Below are 14,669 nucleotides of genomic sequence, written 5' to 3' on the forward strand. Positions count from 1 at the left end.
AGAATACTCAACAATCAGTAATACAGCATGACATTATAAAAAAAAATTGTTTAAAAAAAACAAAAAAACACGCTTTATATAAAATTCAACTAAAAAATAGAAAATAAATTTTAATAGTGAAAATAGTGTAAATACGAAAATATGTATATTTTATTGTAAAAAAGCGTGTTTTTTTAAAGTATTATTTATATTTCATTTTTTAGTTGAATTTCAATTTTTTCAATTTTTTTTTCATTTTTTTTAAATATTGCTTTGTCATCGATAAATTTACAAAGTTTGAATGAAATTTGGCCGTTCAAAGTGGGCCAAAATCGCGTCTAAAGGAGTCAGTTACAAACATACAAACATACATACAAGTGAAGCTAATATAAAGCGTGTAAAAAGTAAAATGACATTATCTATATTTTTTTATTGCTATTTTTTTTTTATCTTTTAGGTAGACAGACATACAGCCTACCCGATAGTAAGTGGTCACTGTTGCTCATCGATTTCAGCAATGCGAGGAACACAACCAAGGTGACCTCCACTGCAAAAAAACTAAATGAAAGTAAATTTCCAAACAAACTCAAAGTTTTCAAAATCAGCGTAAAATATGCAAATAAAGTTTTATTGTTGAGAAAAGTGACAATCAATCCGCTATAAATATTATGAGGTACTATCCGCCCACGCGCTTTCACCAACTTAAAGCTCCGCAAGCATGGTTGGGGCGGGAAAAATTCGCTGGGTTGCAAGACTTAGAGACAATGCGAGAATATGTGAATTTAATGACTCTACAGGAGTGTATATAAATACTGTTAAATACGTATAAATTATTTGAGAGAAGACAGCTACTAAAAATAATGTTTATAGCAAGTACTAGAGTTCGTCAGTAGGTACTAAGAAGAAAAGAAAATCGGTTTAAAAACACAGGATTTTTTTATTTTTTTTATTGCTTAGATGAGTGGACGAGCTCACAGCCCATCTGATGTTGAGTGGTTACTGGAGCCCATAGACATCTACAACGTAAATGCGCCACACACCTCGAGATAATATAAGTTCTAAGGTCTCAAGTATAGTTACAACGGCTGCCCCAGCCTTCAAGCCGAAACGCATTACTGTTTCACGGCAGAAATAGGCAAGGTGGTGGTACCTACCCGTGCGGACTCACAAGAGGTCCTACCACCACCAGTGTTAACTAAAGCCCTATTAATAAATAAACGAAGAGAATAAAGGGGAAAGAAAAAGGAAGAAAGAGGAGCATAAAAGAAGTAGAAAGATGAAAAAAAGCATGTTCCGTTTTTCATCCTTACCTCAATAGGCAATTCCATCGGCCCATAGCTTAAGCAGAGGGGATTGTCCCGAGGTCCGATCCGTACCCCATAAGTAGACAAGACGACCCAGCGGATGTAATAAATACTCGATTAAGCATAGAGGATGCTTTCATCTGGCAACTTTTACTACATTCAATCGCCCTCAGTCAGACGGCGGGCAGTGTTGGCGGGGTGCGCGCGTGCCGCCCCAAAGCTACCGAAATAACTTCATTCGTGTTTCGAGCTCCTGCATCATTGTATTAAATAGGTAAGTTTTGTTTTAATTATCGTAATGATAATGTTTAGTTCGATTACGAATGCTTTCGGTGTGTCTAAATAAATTTGACGTTAATTTATCTTTATTTTTAAAGTAGTTTTTACACTTAAAAAACCTGTAAGTTATTATTTTTAAGGGCCGACTTATTTAATATTTTAATTGAAAATAAATATATTTTAATCTAAGTATGAAACTAATAATTTTGTTCGACTCTTTAATTAGCAAATGATAATTAATTTTAAATTCTAAAAAAGTCCGTAATACAATAATTTCTAAGTCTTTCACGAGTCGTAGACTTTTGCGGCTTATCTCCTGTTTTTTATTCGCATCCGCCAACCATACTGTGAGAAGTATTTGAAACGCCGATAACAATAATAAAAAAGGAAATAAGGACTATAAAAACGAGAGATCCAATCGTAAATGCAGTTTTAAATGTAATAAAGAGCGTGATATGCGTCTTCAGTACTGGCGTATTAAGAAGGTACGAGCGTCATGTCGATTCCAGCCCCAAATCGTGCACGTGGTTATATTTTAAGAATTAATGAATTGTTAGACGCTCTTCCGGTTCGCTTGTTGTTAGACCTATGGACATCACAGCGGGAATATCACTGCCCACCTCGAGATATTAGAGAAAATTCTTAATTGCATTAAAATAATTGTTATCCTATAATAATTGGTACCTACTTAAATGTATGCGTGGAAGTATAGAAAAAAGACGTTTATTTGAACTTAGGTAACTTGACATTTCTGATCATGATGGTAGGGCGTATTGTGAGTCCGCACGGGTAAATACCATCGCCATGCCTATTTCAATCGCGAAGCGTCGTGGTCTAAAGGATAAGACGTCCGGTGCATTCGTATCTAACGATGCCCGGTGCATTCGTTCCCGCAGGCGGGTACCAATTTTACTAATGAAATACGTATTCAACAAATATTCACGATTGGTATCACCACCCTGCTATTTCTGCCGTGAAGCAGTAACGCGTTTTGGTTTGAAGGATAATGCAACGGTTGTACTATGAAACAGAGGCTTAGAATTCATGTCTCTGTGATGGCTCCGGTAACCACTAAACACTGTGCGAGCCGTGAGCTCATATTCTTCCTTCTCTTCTTAGTAGCATACTTCATTTCTGAAGTCTTTGACAGGTCTTTCTGGCTCTTTGTAAAATCATTTTCCACTTCGTTTGGTTTTCGGCTTCCCTTAGGGATTGGATGGAGGGACGAGCTCACGACCCACCTGATCTTAAGTGCTTACGGAGCCCATAAACATCTACAATGTAAATGCCGCCACCCACCTTGAGACATGAGTTGTAAGGTATCACGTTTAACAGTTCGATCTCCCGTTCGCTTCTTCCTTGATCAGTCAGTAAGCAATCCGAGGTAGATAAACTCGCCAACAAATTCTACATCTAGCTCGTATCCATCCAACGCAATGAAAAATGTTTGTATTTTTTTTTCCGTTTAATTACAAATTATATAAAGAAACAGTAAATCGGATCATCAGTCACCATTGTTTAACGTGTAAATAACTATATTAATACACGTCAGACGTGATGTCAAGAAGGGGCTTACTTAAAAAACTATATTGATGCACGGCAGAGATGTGAAGAAGGTGCTTCCTTAAAGGACTTAAATGACCTTGTGAAAGAGAAGAATGCCAAATGCCGGGATGATGTATAATAGGCCTGAATGAAAAAAGAGAATATCCTGCGCCGAAATCACATTAATATAAGAACTCGAAGAAGAAATCTATTGGTACAATGCATATTGGGATAGCCCACGTTGGGTTACTCCATTCGAAGCGTGTTTGCACTTTCATAACGACATTGCTCATAGCCAGTATGCTCTGTCTTCAAGTGTGTTCTATCCCGGATCGACATTGAGGGGACCTGAATGATTTAGAGGCAGTTAGATTATAGAGAATCCACTTGGTGGTAACTATCCGGCTATGGAATGAGCTCCCCTCCACGGTGTTTCCCGAGCGCTATGACATGTCCATCTTCAAACGAGGCTTGTGGAGAGTATTAAGCGGTAGGCAGCGGCTTGGCTCTGCCCCTGGCATTGCTGAAGTCCATGGGCGACGGTAGCCACTCACCATCAGGTGGGCTCGTCTGCCTACAGGGGCAATAAAAAAAAACTGCACAAAAAGTCCTGTTGAAAATATGTGTGCACTACACAGCTCTCTGGTTTGTCTTTGTGCTTAATTCAGAATTATTACATGAATTATTATTTAACGGAAGTTATCACGATTTTCACTCTCTGGTCTATGGACGAGCCGGGACCGTTCCGATCCAAACTAAACAGAGCTTTCTACGTATATACGCGCGGACGAATTCGCAAGCTCAGCCGGCTCTTAAATAATATCTCTTTGAACCTAACTGAAATTCACACAAAGTAATCAAGTTATAAAAACGTTATAAACCCAAGCAAGGGGGGCGGCAAAACGTTTTAAATATTGAATAATTTCCATTTATCTGAAGACCTCTCACTCGAAGGCGAGATTTCTTTAAATAACCGGTCAAGTGTGACCCGGCAGTCTGTTGTAAGATTCTGTATTGTTAAGAGAATAATCGAATTTTGAATCGGATCACTTCGCTTACAGATTTATTTGACAGTCAATTTTGAAGTATGCACCGCAGTCACAATACCGTGGATTCCGTTGCCTATGCTAAATAAACGAACAATCTAGTCACATAGCTTCAAATAAGTTTCATTGTTACATAACATTCGAACTTGACGAAAAGTTCAGTATCTTAAGCGATGCAATGTTTTTGCTACGATAGATGTTAACAGGTTTTTGAGGTTTAGCCCCGTGGAATTGCCCATCAGTCATGGTGAAGCCATTATCGCCCCTCGAGGCTATTGCCAGAAAAGTAGACCAGATCGTTACATGTCATTAAAATTAGGATTTTAAGCAATTAATATTTCTTTTTATTTTTTATTCAGTTTCTGAAATAAAACGCAATTAAATCGCATAATGCGATAGTAATTGCGTTTTTTAATTTAATTTAATTAAAAATAATTTAATAATAGCAACGAATCTTGTTTTAAATTTCAATTCAAAATGGTCGCTGCACTAAAACGATAACTTCACACATTAACCTCCATTAGGATAAAGCGGCTTTGTTATCCAGTTCATCATTAAGGTCATCATTATTAATTAATTCAACCAAATACGCAGAATTATAGAAACACAACAGAAACTGGTAGGACCTCTTGTGAGTCCGCACGGGTAGGTACCACCACCCCGTCTATTTCTGCCGTGAAGCAGTAATGCGTTTCGGAGTGAAGGGTGGGGCAGCCGTTGTAACTGTACTGAGATCTTAGAACTTATATCTCAAGGTGCAACTAAGCAATAAAAAATAAAAAAACGCAGTCACAGAAAAAAAAGAAACCCTCAATATTAATTTAATTGGTTTTCCTTGATGCTCTCAATTTAAACCAATTTTTGTATGCGACATTTATTTTTAAAAATGTATACTGAATCCGGATTATCTTGGACACCTTTCGGACTTTTCAATTCTACTAACGAGGGTTTCATCCAATGAAGCTCTTAAGGCGGAACCCGTAAAAATTAAAATGTACCCTATTAAATTCTAATCTAGGACGAGTCTTGGCCTGTCATCATTCTGTAATGGGAAGGGAGAGAGAAAAAAAAACCCGATCGTATCTCTAGAAGATTCAATTTTCCGAGACTTGTGGGATTGCCTTCGAGTTGAAATTAAAGAGATCTGTAATCCAAATGGTCGGCACGAGTCTTTGATTCGTTTTAGTTAATTCATTCGGATGCTGCGATATTTCTGTGCTCATCATCTGACACCATAGATTTTTTTTTATTGCTTATATGTGTGGACGAGCTCACAGCCCACCTCTGGTGGTAGGACCTCTTGTGAGTCCGCACTGATAGGTACCACCGCCCCGCCTATTTCTGCCGTGAAGCAGTAATGCGTTTCGGTTTGAAGGGTGGGGCAGCCGTTGTTACTATACTGAGACCTTAGAACTATATCTCAAGGTGTGTGGCGCATTTACGTTGTAGATGTCTATGGGCTCCAGTAACCACTTAACACCAGGTGGGCTGTGAGCTCGTCCACACATCTAAGCAATAAAAAAAAAACCTGGTGTTAAGTGGTTACTGGAGCCCATAGACATCTAAAACGTAAATGTGCCACCCACCTTGAGACATAAGTTCTAAGGTCTCAGTATAGTTACAACGACTGCCCCGCCCTTCAATCCGAAACGCATTACCGCTGCACGGTAGAAATAGGCAGGTTGGTGGTACCTACCCGCGTGGACTCACAAGAGGTCCTACCACCAGTAAGAAGAAATACGCAAACAGATAGATTACTTAGTTCGGTATTTAGCCTGGGATGGTAATCGTCATCTTAAGAGAGGGAAAATAACTCAAGGATCGACTCATGATAGACCGTTACAGCCTTCATCTCCAAGACTCAATTGTGTTACATAAAGGCCCTTCCACCCAAAAACCAAAAACTAAGAAAATAGGTAGGATAGCCATACCTGCATATTAACAATATACCCGAAAATATGCCTATAAATATCGACTACAAACTACAACAAATCTTCTATATGCTGAGAGATAAATAAGTGATCGCAACGCTGAAACCCAAATAAATTACTACCCTAACGTAGGCGGAAAACATAATTAATTTACCAAGCTGATTATAAGAACTGTTTCTACTTTTTTAAATGCGTGGAATCGTAACTGAGCTTATGGTCCGAAGCCCCTAAGCTCTGAGAACTATACATTTTTAACTTTTATTGTCCTTCACGAGTCTCAGACATAATTAAAACTTATTTTATGGATTAATCACGCGTTTATTATTCTAATTTTATTATCACCGACATTCTGATTATTGTCATATTTTTGGAACGAAGTTCCTTAATGGGACGATGCGGAGGGGTACCCTAAAAGGGAAAAAACGTCCATTGCGTAAGATTTTTATTATTTATGTATAGTCTTAGTATGATGGCTATACAGTGTCTAATGTATAGTCTACGTGATGACGGTTATTATTATTATCTTTTATCTGGACATTATTCAAGTGTCGACTTGTATCAACTTAATGACCAGAAAATTGTTACTGTATCCGAATCGCACAAAAAAGATAAATGAATATTTTAAACCGGAGAATGAACCGTAAAAATAGTTTTAATTTAATTAATAGCTAAAGCTATTTGTTGGTTCATCTCTAAAAAAAATCCATTGTAATTTCCTTGCACTGTATACAAATTGGATACGTTAATCTTCCAACTAATCTAAAGTTCGCACGATCTCGACACAAGGAAACTTATTTAGTGGCAGAAAATTAAGGTGGATTGGCTAAATAAAAAGTGCCTCGTCTTAAATTGAGTGTTTTGTTCAGTGGAACAGGCTAGAGAAATTCAATCTTAGCGAAACGGCTGTTCTCCGTTACAGCCCCGATGTAAGGAGTAGGGTCCAACGAGCTGGAAATTTAGCAGGATCATAAACAATTTTGAACGTTTAACGCTAAGACGAGAGATGTCTTTGTGCGAATATATATTTTAGATTAACTTAAACGGAATAAATAAATGACTAAACCTTTTTTTGGGATACGTTCGGTTCTACGACTCTTTTTTTTTTTATTGCCCTTGTAGGCAGACGAGCATAGGGTCCACCTGATGGTTTTTTTTTTATTTCCTAGATGTGTGGACGAGCTCACAGCCCACCTGGTGTTAAGTGGTTACTGGAACCCATAGACATCTACAAAGTAAATGCGCCACACACCTTGAGATATAAGTTCTAAGGTCTCAGTATAGTTACAACGGCTGTTCCACCCTTCAAACCGAAACGCATTACTGATTCACTGCAGAAATAGGCGGGGCGGTGGTACCTACCCGTGCGGACTCACAAGAGGTCCTACCACCAGTAAAAGTGAGTGGTGAGTGGTCATCGTCGCCCATGGACCTCAGCAATGCCAGGGGCAGAATCAAGCCGCTGCCCACCGTTAAACGACTTCAGGATGTTATTATGACAAAGATACTTTAAAGGCCGTCGTTGGTTAAATGATTGCTCTTGAATTGTTAATATGTTTTCTTAAAAAAAAAACTATGTCCTGGTTAATTGAATCAGTTATTTCCCAAAGCACCAGTTTTATAAGCCGAGATTTATACAGTATATACCTAAAATTACATACAAATATGTATAGGTATTATACCGAGGCATCTTTTTTATTTTACTTTTTTTTATTGCTTAGATTGTGCGGTATTAAGTGGTTACCGGAGCTCATAGACATCTACAACGTGAACTTCGCCGCCCGATTTGATACAAGAGTTATAAGGTCTCAGTTTTTATAGTGCAATTGCTGGCGAACGCTTCAAATCGAAAATATTATTTTATTGCTTCACGGCCGAAATAGGCAGGATGGTGGTATCTACCGTGCGGACTCACAAGACGTTCTATGACCAGTAATTAGGCCGTTTATATAATTTTGAGGGTTTGATTTTTATTACACGATGTTATTTCTTCACCGTGGAATTCAATCGTAAACATTTATTGCTAAATACGTATTTCATTAGAAAAATTGGTACTTGCCTGCGGGATTCGAACATAGCGGCATCGCTCGATACTAATGCACCAAGCATCTTATCATTTAAGTCACAACAACTTCACTTTCATAATCAAGATCAAAATAATATGATTGTTGATTCGTGAACTAGTCAACTTCTGATTCCACCACGGTGGGAGCTGAACTACAGGTACTAAAATGAATTTAGAGCCTAGAGAGTAAAATAGAATAGCAATAATGTCCCAACAATTTTAGAAAATTACTGTTCTAAAATGTAAAGTAAAATCATGTAAAGGTCTTTCAAAATTCTAGCCAAATACATACAATGTATTGCATTGAGTTTTAGGGATTGTGCCTTGTAACAACAATATTTGGCAAAAGATGTTGAACTAACATGATTTACTGTCTATTTGGCCTATCTAGTACCCAAATCTCTATCTAGTACCCAAAAATATTATGTGAGCATATTTAAAATGCACCGTAGCATCCGCAAAAACACACATTTAATACACTGTATGCACACTTCTAATGTAATTTATTTACCTCTATATTTCTCCACTCCTACGTAGGTATTCTAGTGAACTTAACTATATTTACTTTGTTCAAAATTTAAAATCGAAATTATTTTCGGACTAACGAGAGAATACGTAACGCTTCTGAAATAATGTAGCTGTGGTTACCTATTTGATAAATATTTAAATATTTACTCAACGTGAGGGTGACACGCAGTTTCGGGTATACAAATATTACATTACACTTCGCATTTACATTTTACATGACAAGTTCCCTACGGATAACATCAACTAAGTGTAGTCTCGCCCTTATTCGGTCCACAGTTTATTGGTTTAGGTCAACATTCCGCTGGGATTCACAAAGAATACTAAATCCTATTGAAGGCGACACTCCTTTGTGCAACGTAATTAACATATCAGAAGTTTTCTATCGCTATTTTAAGGATTTCTTTAACTTACCGAAATCTTACAGATGAAACTTATAAATAATTAAACTTGTAATAATAATATTTAAATATTTATACAATTGAAGATGTTTCTTTATAAAGTAAGCATTAGTAAAAATAATCACAGCATCTTTAATTATTTATTTTTTGTGCCGAAGAGGTTTTCCACCTTTACAGCTTTTTTTTTTTTTTATTCCTTATGTGTGTGGACGAGCTCACAGCCCACCTGGTGTTAAGTGGTTACTGGAGCCCATAGACATCTACAACGTAAATGCGCCACACACCTTGAGATATAGTTCTAAGGTCTCAGTATAGTCACAACGGCTGCCCCACCCGGTTTTACTGGTGGTAGGACCTCTTGTGAGTCCGCGCGGGTAGGTACCACCGCCCTGCCTATTTCTGCCGTGAAGCAGTAATGCGTTTCGGTTTGAAGGGTGGAGCAGCCGTCGTAACTATACTGAGATCTTAGAACTTATATCTCAAGGTGGGTGGCGCATTTACGTTGTAGATGCCTATGGGCTCCAGTAACCACTTAACACTAGGTGGGCTGTGAGCTCGTCCACCCACCAGAGCAATAAAAAAAATAAAAAAAAAAACCCTTCAAACCGAAACGCATTACTGCTTCACGGCAGAAATAAGCAGGGCGGTGGTACCTACCCGCGCGGACTCACAAGAGGTCCTACCACCAAAAGCTACTGAGAATACCACTCCCCTCTGAAATAATATAAGATAAAAGTGTATGGGTTAAGCGGTTACACGCTTTCAATGGTTCTTACCATCCGCAAAAACCTTGTAGGTTGCTTACGTCACTTGCATAAGCTAATTTCCAGGAACATTTTTCGTGACAAATTCGATCTGTGTTACAAATTCGATAAAATAAATTTCAATTGAAATCCACTGATCTGATAAACATACTTAATTTTGTTTTAGATTAATCTATTCTACTGTAACTAAGTGTTGAAGGCCTAAATTTAAACAACACCAAAACATTGTTTGACAAGATATAAACTCAAGAATGAAGCGAGCCCTGGGTTGGAATTTGTCAGACGCGTCGATCGCTACAAAACTGTCCCGGATTATCTTGGTAGAGGAATTCCAATAATATTTCACTAGCCGCCCACTGCGGGGTTGTGCGTGGCCTGTTTGTCAGGAAATAGCGATTTTGAATTAAGTAACTTTACTAAGAACTGAATTATTTCTCTTTATGTACGTGAGCATGTCACTGAGCTCCTAAACGTCTGGACCGATTTGAATTTTTTTTTGTATGTGTTCGGGTGGCCCCCTGCACGGTTTAGATTCACAAATCAGCCCGGCAGATGGCACCGCAGTCGGTATGTAGGTTATTTATTTATACTGCAACTAAACAGGACAGCAAAACGGCTGGATCAACTTTAATTAATTATTGTGTATGCATTCACAGGACGATGTCTGTCGGATCCACTAATTTGGATGTAAGTTTCTAAGACAACACCCAATTGCACGGGAACATAGCTTCTTCATGCAAAGCTGGAAGCATATATTTGAAATGTTAAGCATATAAAATTAACGGGTAAAACTTAAATTAAATTTTATCATTAATTTATAAATTGATGAACTAGAGAATTGAAATTTTTAACATATATATAAATAATCCACAGAGAAAGACCCAGAAAAGTAAAAAATAAAACAATATAATAATAAATAAATAAAATAATAAATAATACTTAGATCTTTGGATTTGTTTTCGAGATATGATAGTCCTGGAGAAGTTTAGTGACAAACAACAATGTAAGTCATGGAGGTAATCGGAAAACGCTATCGCTTACATTTTGCCGCTAGCAGGGCGCCTCGCCTATCCACAGTGGGTCCTTTGCATTCGGAAATCTGGCTGCCACTGGCGTACCATTAATTTGTGTTCAACTACCGCCCATTCCGTTTTCCAACAAAGGTTTTCATTTGGCAGTTACTAAAGCGTACTTCGTGAATTTCGAAATTCAATTAATATATTTCTCGAGCTGAGAAATCAATCAGGCTCTACAAGATATTAAAAGATTTCGGAGAAATCTTGAAAAATATTTTTTGTAAAATTTTACCTCCACAACTTGAAGTCCACAACTTAATAACAGTAAGACGGTATTCGACTCATCTTTTTTATAATACTATATTTTCTTTTGCTCGCTTTTGAACAACGACTATTTTGAGAAGAATTTTGTAAGTTTCCGAAGAGCTGAAGATGTGTGAGATTTTGAACAAAGCTCCGAAGAATCTATTCGTTTTGAAAACATGTCAAATTATACACTTTTCATAGATCAAATTATTCATTACTAAGATAGCTAGGTACCTAATAATAGTTACTAGTGGCCCCCGGTAGTCGAAATTCAACTATAATTAATTGAAATTATAAGTTTATACAATATTAAGGTACTATTGTCAAATACTGTTATAATTCTTTAATCACAGATCTCGCCAAGACTACACTTTAGACAAATAATGTTAAAGACAAACAATATTTAATCTATTCTCCATTTAACAACAGACTTTAAGCAATAAGAAAAGTTTGACAATAAACAAATTGCGTGTGTGTGTCGAATACATGGTAGTGTGTGTAATGTTTTTTTATTGATTTAATGTATTATTTATGCATAATTTAAAAAATATATTAATACTCTGCACTCCTTCTCTATATTCTCTATAAGTGTGGGAAATTTTATACTCCTCCGTCCGCGTAATTTACGTAAAAATGGGTACAAAGTTTTTGCTTCACGTATTAATATATAGATATGGTTTCAATGTTAAAAACTGTTCTTATTATTATTATGTTACGTACATATTTGTTCGTACATCATAAATCAAACACATATTAATATTTGAGCCCTGTCTATAAATACACATTTTTTCAATGAAACTATTCAATTTTACCATTTAGTTAAATCATAACTAGCCTCACTCGCCCGCTTCGGTGGGCATTTAAAATTAACATTATTAATTATTGTCATTATTATTAGGGAGTCCAACACTCATATAAATATTAGCCTATCCATTAAATACATGTATTTTCTACATGGGGACCAAATTTCAAGTCAATCAGATGCATGGTTCAGTAGTTATAACGGAACATCCGTAAAAACCACTGTAGATTTATACTTATAGATATAGATTGGCATGCAATAAAGCTTACCATATTCTACGTTTAAAACGCAACCGTCACCCGTGCTATTAAGAGTGAAATTAAAGTACTAAGAAACTGCAAACTGCGAGCATATCCTCTGAATTTTATACTGTATGTTTCCCTGAGGATTTGCCTGAGACGCTCTTGCTTTTTTTTACAATAGTGCCGCTCAATACCGTAGCAAAGTATACCCATGCCACTTAGAGCCATTGCGTTTGACCACAGTGCAGATTCCAGAGGTCTATCTCGCCACGTGTCGTACAGTTTTGGGATGAATTTCGCCTTCACGTGTTTCCTGTTTTATACCATGTTAAACGGTAGGGCCAACGGTAAAAACCTCGTGGCCCAAATTCCATGCGCTGCACTGATCAAGTAAAAAACCTTACCACTTAACTAGTGCGCCAAGCCTCAGTTCGCGAATTATTATTTGAAGTCGTCGTGGCCTAAAGGAAAAGACGTTCGGTGCATTCGTATCTAACGATGCACCGGTGTTCGAATCCCGCCGGCGGGTACCAATTTTTCTAATGAAATACGTACTCAACAAATGTTCACGATTGACTTCCACGATGAACGAATAACATCGTGTAATAAAAACCAAACCCGCAAAATTATAATTTGCATAACTACTGGTGGTAGGACCTCTTGTGAGCCCGCATGGGTAGGTACAACAACCCTGCCTATATCTGCCGTGAAGCAGTAATGCGTTTTGGATTCGGTTTGATGGGTGGGGCAGCCGTTGTAACTGTACTCAGACCTTAGATCTCTTATCTCTCAAGGTGGGTGGCGGCATTTACATTGTAGATATCTATGGGCTCCGGTAACCACTTAACATCAGGTGGGCCATGAGCTCGTCCACCCAACTAAGGAATAAAAAAAAATGAAGAACAGCTGTCAAGGCTTTAATAAACAAGGGTTCCACATGACCACGACTGCTCGGCCAAGAGTTAGCTAATATGATGATGATGATGATGATCATGTTCTTATTAAAACCGATTTGAAGATAGTTCTCAGCAGTAGATTGGCTGAGCTCTCGTCATTATCACATCGATCACTCACTATCAATATACTCGACTACCAACTAATGACAATATAATAAACTTCACGTAACAAACATATTTCGTGAAAGTTTAAGAAAACTGAAGACACGAAAACCGAAAACGTAGTCAAAAATGAAAACCAATTAATCCGCTTAAACCAGAAATACAATACAATATTTGCATTTTCTCAAACCAGGTAGATTTTGAAGTTTTTACTGTTATAGGTTATAGGTGGATAGAGACGAAACCCGCTCATTCATTTTTACTGGTGGTAGGACCTCTTGTGAACCCGCACGGGTAGGTACCCCCACCCCGCCTATTTCTGCCGTGAAGCAATAATGCGTTTCGGCTTGAAGGGCGGGACAGCCGTTGTAACTATCGCATTTACGTCGTAGATGTCTATGGGCTCCAGTAATCACTTAACACCAGGTCGTCCACCCATCTAAGCAATAAAAATAAAAAAATGCAATCGAATGAGGTATTCTACACCATTTAGAGGATTCAGTGGCCAGTGGCCAGTGGCAGGATTCAATGGCCAGTGAAACGGTTGATCACTTCACACAAACTTGATTCTTTATTTCGTCTTTTTTTTTTTTTTCCTACCTATGCTGATAGCCTTGAGAGGCTATTTCAGCTTCGCCCTAACGTTTGTAGGTGAGCTCGCGGGGCTCAACCGGAGAGTTGCTAACACTGACCCTAGCAAGAGCAGTGCTTCGCAAAATCTACCACTGGATCGGAAACGCGACCTACTGAGAAGATCCGGCGAGAAACTCAGTGGGCTGTGTCTATGGGTTAGTTCGCTCGTCGAGCCATTCGTCGCAAGCGACGGGTTCGACGAAGACGGTGACCGGTAATTCGTCTTAATCTATGTAACTCAAATACAAACGTCTTTCGTCTTCAGGGTTACACCGCGTCTGTCTGCGGTCGCGTCTGCCAACTACCCTCTTCTCGCTTAAAAAATAAAACTAAGCGTTCCGCATTCATTCGCCGTCTTTCTTACTTCCTAACACGATATCTCCTATCTCTCTCACTCAGTCATGCTCCATATCTGTCATCCATTCATACTGTTCCGTTCCATTCCTACATACATTTAGATAAATAATCACTACTACTTGAATGCAAGTTAATAACGGTAGACAGTGGCTTGGCTCTGCTCCTGGCATTGCTGACGTCCATGGGCAACGGTAACCAATCCCCATCGGGTAGGCCGTATGCTCGTTTACATACAAGAGCAATAAAATAATAATAATAATAATAAAATGAAAAGTAAATGACTTGGTTGGTGGTAATAATATAAAATTGATTTAGTTGGTGGCTTTATGAACTAGAGGACATATAATATATACCGATCCGGTTATAATCTAGTAATTTTTTTTACCTAACTACAGTTTCGTTCTAAATTCTATGCTTAC

At 37.9% G+C, this 14,669-nt stretch overlaps 1 protein-coding gene across 1 annotated transcript in view; it reads left to right on the forward strand.

Annotated features, from left to right (window-relative positions):
* Positions 1–1,459: 1,459 nt before the first annotated feature.
* Positions 1,460–14,669, forward strand: part of LOC101736902 (tolloid-like protein 1) — a 138,908-nt gene continuing 125,698 nt past the window's right edge. Inside the window, exon 1 of the mRNA XM_021351230.3 lies at positions 1,460–1,557. The gene's annotated coding sequence lies outside the window, so the exon portion shown is untranslated. The remainder of the gene's footprint in view (positions 1,558–14,669) is intronic.

Source organism: Bombyx mori, chromosome 9 (genome assembly GCF_030269925.1).
Source record: "Bombyx mori chromosome 9, ASM3026992v2".
In the NCBI taxonomy this organism is placed as follows: domain Eukaryota; kingdom Metazoa; phylum Arthropoda; class Insecta; order Lepidoptera; family Bombycidae; genus Bombyx; species Bombyx mori.